The sequence below is a fragment of the Olea europaea genome, chromosome 14 (genome assembly GCF_002742605.1).
Source record: "Olea europaea var. sylvestris chromosome 14, O_europaea_v1, whole genome shotgun sequence".
Lineage (NCBI taxonomy): Eukaryota > Viridiplantae > Streptophyta > Magnoliopsida > Lamiales > Oleaceae > Olea > Olea europaea.
Genome location: NC_036250.1, coordinates 5,628,951 through 5,635,097, shown reverse-complemented (window position 1 = coordinate 5,635,097; position 6,147 = coordinate 5,628,951).

Here is a 6,147-nt window from a genome sequence, read left to right as displayed (position 1 = left end):
CACTCCCTCACCGTAGTGTTAGAAGTTTAGTTCGAGCGCCTGTCTCTCATGATCAATGGTAACCAGCAGAATTCGAGCACCGCGGTTTTACTCCGGGGAACTGGGCGAGTGTTCGAACAATATCACCTTACTGGAATGGACACAGAAGGAGACGGAACAAAACAGAAAATAGAACTATATTTGAGCAGATAAAAATTTTAGTGTATGAACTACTGAAAATTGAGTGAATTATATAGATTGAATCTGACCATTAGTTTCTACATTAATCATTGCAATTTTTGGAGTTACACTTTGATTTCTACTATTGGAGTTTTAGGAGTTTCAGACACTCAAAAGTCATTTGGAAAATTCACAAAAAAAATTGAAAAATACGGACAATCCAAACTGGCCAGTTTTTGCTCCATTCAGTCCGACATTCGTGTGCGCAGGTCGCGTCCGCACCCAAGTTCAAGGTCCGAAGGCTATTTCTGTCCGTGATTTGCACCCTCTGTACGCGCACATGGAGAGAGCCTATATGCTACACATGATCACACCATTCCAATGCATAGCCATATATAAAGTGGTTTTGATTTTCATGTTTTTCCTATGTGGGACAAAGTTAACTATAGTTTTTCCACCAACATAAACCATTTCCAATGGTCCACTTTAAACTCCAATTTTTTATTCACCCGAGCTTCATTTTTGGCAAATAAATGCATGAATTCAATGTTCTCACGAAGGAGAACACATATCAACTTTGATATTCCAAATTGGACCAAGGGGTCCCACCAAAATTTGTGCCAAAGGTGAGCTATTCACTCATTTTTCCAACAATTCCGCACATGAATGAAAATTGGGAGAGACACGAAACGTGAGACATAAGACTTGGTGATAAAGTTCAACGGTTGAAACCTGCATAGGATAGGTAGGTGTTAGCCTTTGAACCTTCCCTTATGAAAACATATTTACTTTACTGGCTGACCAGTAGACGCGATGTCTTTGAATTGTTCTGCTGTTTGTGTAAACGATGATATACTTCACACAAAATTCTTCCTAACACCGTTCAGTTCTCATTATTATGTTCGTTTTGGCCATAAACATATGCCTGGTTCTGTGAGAGAGTCTAAGAATTGAGCCCCACACAATTATCTTAGAAGCGGCCCCACTTCTTTCTCACATAGGTGATTTCTTATTACAAGTAATCTACATTACTTGGCTCGATTTTCGACGCGTAAGAATCATTAAAAGCCTATTGCTTAACCTTCATCCTTACAGGCATCACTGTTATATTATAGGAATGGATAGGTGGTGATACCCCCACAGTGATTTTATCAAGTCTTTCCAGTTAGGTTGTCCCTTTGAACCTAGATCTTGGGATCTCCAATCAACTAGGTTGTGTTTCCTTTATAATGACTTATTCTTTCAAGGGCTTGAGTTCCATTCTTTTGGATGATTTCCCAACTAACTCTCTATTTAACCCTTTGGTTAGTGGATCCACAATGTTATCATTTGACCTAACATAGTTAATTGTGATAACTCTAGTTGAGAGTAGTTGTCTAATGGTATTGTGTCTACGACGTATATGTCTATACTTACCATTATACATGTTACTCTGTGCCCTTCCTATTGCTGATTGACTGTCACAATATATGCAAATTGCAGGCACAGGTTTTGACTATCTTGGAATATCCTCTAGGAAGTTGCGCAACCATTCGGCATCTTCACCACATTTATCTAGGGTTATAAACTCAGATTCCATCGTAGATCTGGCTATAATCGTTTGCTTAGAGGATTTCCACGAGATGGCAGCACCTTCCAAAGTGAACACATATCCACCGGTGGACTTTGAGTCTTTTATATTAGATATCTAATTAGCATCACTGTATCCTTCAATGACCTCTGGATGTCTGGTGTAGTATATTCCATAGTCACGAGTATATCTTAAGTACCTCAATACTCTTACTATACCTTTCCAGTGATCATTTCCTGGATTACTCGTACATCTACTCAATTTACTGACTGTGTAGGTTATGTCTGGTCTTGTACAACTCATTAAGTACATTAGACTTTCAATAACCCTCGAGTATTCTACTTAAAAGACACTTTCACTCTTATTTTTGGATAGATGTTGACTTATATCTATCAATGTTCTGGCCAAACTAGTATCATTTTTATTGAACTTTTTCAAAATTTTGTCCACATAATGTGACTAGCTTAGAACAAGCTCATCTGATATTCTTGAAATTTTGACTCCAAGTATAATATTAGCTAAACCCATGTCTTTCATATCAAATCTCGAATTTAATATATTTTTAATGGATTCAATTATCTTATTGTTACTACCAACAATAAGAATGTCGTCAACGTAAAGACATAAAATGACATAGTCATCTTTAGTGTCTTTGACGTAAACACATTTGTCACATTCATTAATTTTAAATCCACTCTCTATCATGACATTGTCAAAATTTTCATGCCATTGTTTGGGTGCTTGTTTCAATCCATATAGTGACTTCACCAGTTTACAGACTTTCTTTTCCTGTCCTGGTGACGAAAACCCCTTGGGTTGTTCCATGTAAATTTCTTCTTCTAAATCTCCATTTAGAAAGACAGTTTTAACATCCATTTGATGTACTTCTAGATTTCGCAAAACAGCAATCGCAAGTATCACCCTAATAGATGTTATTCTCGTCACTGAAAATACCTATCAAAGTAATCAAAGCCTTCCCTTTGTTTGTAACCTTTTATTACTAATCTGGCCTTGTACTTTTCGATAGTTCCATCTGCTTTCATTTTTCTTTTGAAAATCCATTTGTAGTCTAGTGGATTGCATCTAGGAGGAAGATCCACTAGCTCCCATGTATGATTTTGCAGTATGGAATCTATTTTACCTTTAATGGCATATTTCCATTGAGGTCCTTCTGAGGAATTCACAGCTTCTCGATAACTTTGAGGTTCGCTTTTTAGCATATGGGTCAAAAAATCAGGACCATAAGACTTTTCTGTCCTTTCCCGTTTGCTGCGTCTAACCTCAGTCATCTTTTCTAATTCTTCATCCTGACTATTTCCAGTCATTGTCTCATATGTTCGTTTAGAGGAGCTGGTTTCCTCTTTGGATCTGTATGGAAATGCTTCTTCAAAGAATGAAGCATACCTCGATTCCATTATCCTGTTTTTGTGTATGTCTGGAAATTTTTGAATCATACAAAAGAAATCGATAAGCACTGCTATTACGAGCATAGCCAATGAAGAAGCAGTTTATAGTTTTCGGGCCTATCCTTACCTTCTTTGGTGTTGGAACAACCACTTTTGCAAGACACCCCCACACTCGCAAGTGTTTATAGGTAGACTTTCTTCCTTTCCATAACTCATAAGGAGTCTTTTCCGATTTCTTTCGGGGCACCTTATTTAAAAGGTAATTTGCTGATAACACAGCTTCCCCCACATGTTCTGAGGTAACCCAGAACTTACTAGCATTGCATTCATTATTTCTTTTAAACTACAATTTTTTCGTTCAGCTACACCGTTTTGTTGCGGTGAATAAGGTGCGGTGGTTTCATGTATGATTTCGTGTTGTGCACAGAAATTGACAAACGGTGCTCCATACTCACCACCTCGATCACTCCGTAGTACCTTAATTTTCTTATTGAGTTGAGTTTCAACTTCATTCTTATAGAGAACAAATTTTTTTATAGCTTCATCCTTACTTTTAAGCAGATACACGTAGCAATATTTTGTGCCATCGTCGACAAAAGTAATAAAATACTTTTTGCCACCTCTTGTTTGTACAAGTTTTAAGTCACAAACATCACTATGAATTAAATCAAGTGGTTCTATGTTTCGTTCAACTGACTTAAAGGATAACCTTGTCAATTTTGTCTCAACACAAGTTTCATACTTATGTTCGGAATCATTATGGAACTTGGATATGCACTTCGAGTTAGCTAGTCTACGTAAATTATCGTAGTTAACATGTCCTAGTCTACAATGCCACAAATTGGAAGACTCAAGCAAATAAGTAGAATAATTTGCTTTATTCATTTTTGGTTTTACAACCATTACATTCAGCTTAAACATGCCGTCGGAAACATAACCTTTTCCGACAAACATTCCACTTTTTGATAGAATGACTTTGTCTGACTCAAATATAATGCGAAAATGCTTATTCAAAAGCGACCCAGACACTAAATTCTTACGAATTTTCGGTACATATAGCACATTGTTAAGAGTCAGCTCCTTTCCCGAGGTTATCTTTGGAACTACCTTTCCTTGACCATTGATTTCAGAGGTTGCTGAATTTTTCGTGAACAACTTCTCCCCGTTCTCAATTGCTTCGAACGTAGCAAACAGCTCTTTATCAGAGCACACATGCCTTGTAGCACCTGTGTCAATCTACCACTCCTTAGGATTTGAACCCACCATGTTCACTTCAGAAATGATGGCTACGAGATTCATTTCTGAGACATCTTGTGCCATGTAGTCAACCATATTTGCTTCTTTCCTCTTCTTCTTTGGCATTCTGCACTCCGAAGACTTGTGGTCTACTTTGCCACAATTGAAGCATTTTCCTTGAAATTTCTTTTTAGAAATTCCACCTTTCGGTCCGTGCTTGGTCTTTTTTTCCACCGGATGGCCCAAACTTGTTCTTGTAAGTCTTACTGCTTTGACCATGCTCCACAACATTGGCTTTAGCCACACCAGGATTGAACCACTTCTTTTCTTAACTTTGTTGTCTTCTTCAATTCGAAGTCTAACAATAAGTTCTTCAACGTTCATTTCCTTTTGTTTGTGTTTCAAATAGTTTTTAAAATCTTTCCATGCGGGGGGCAATTTTTCAATAATTGCTGCCACTTGAAAGGTTTCACTCAACACCATCTCTTCGGCATGAATTTCGTGAAAAATCACTTAGAATTCTTGCACTTGACTGATAACAGTTTTGGAGTCCACCATCTTATAGTCTAGGAATCTGTCGACTATAAACTTTTTAGCTCCGACATTCTCAGTTTTGTATTTTCGGTCCAAAGACTCCCACAACTTCTTAACAGTTTTCATCGTGCTATACACATTGTATAGCGTGTTTGCTAAACTATTCATAATGTAGTTTTGGCATAAAAAGTCCGAATGCTTCCAAGCATCAAGTGCACTAACTGCTTGAATATCTTATCTTCCTTCATTGAGTACAGGAGCAGTCTTAGTCAAGAATCTCGCAAGATTCAAGGTGGTCAAGTAAAACAACATTTTCTGCTGCCATCTCTTGAAATTCAAACCATTGAATTTCTTCGATTTCTCTCCATGATTAACCAGAACAGTAACCGTTTGGCCAGTTGCTGGATCCATAGTTTGACTTACAACACGACTAGACAAGTTTAGCAACAGCAGAGCTTGGCCCTTGAGCCATAGTAGAGCCCACAATTTGATTTTCAACATGAGCAGTTTGGGTAACATCCATGTTGGTTGGTTCGGCAGCCATTTCTGAAAATGAAACAATTATTAGTTTCCAATAAACAAATAAACGTGTTTACTACCAATATGTATTATGATTTGTCTTAGGTTTGTTGGTAAATTTAAATGGTAGTGTATGGAGTGGAATCAGGCTCTCATATACCGTATATGTGTGTTTAGACACTGGATTCACGCTTACCGTATTTGACAATTGCTTACCATATTTGACAATTCAATTCACCGTATATGACAGCTTATCGTATATGCCAGATAGCTCACCGTATTTGGCAGCTTACCGTATATGTCAGGCAGCTTATCGTATACGCCAGGCACCTTATCGTATTTGCACCTTACTGTATTTACAGCTTACCGTATATGTTGTATATTGTATTTGCAGAAAGCTCACCGTATATGGCAGCTCATTGTATTTGCAGGCGAAGCTCGCCGTATTTGCACAAAATTTGCATAAAGTGTTTTTATTCATACACTAATTAAAATAACACAAATTTTTTCACTTACAAATAGAAATACCGTATATGTGATCTATTTTTCACACATATAACGAATTAGAAAAAAATAGTTTATTTTATTTATCTATTTCTAATATAAATTTAACAAACAATATATGAGTCCAGTATGTTGCAAATGTGTAAATCGTTAAATAAATAAATCTATAAGAATAAAATGCAAACTAAATAAATAGCAGATAAATTTTCAACTCGAAGC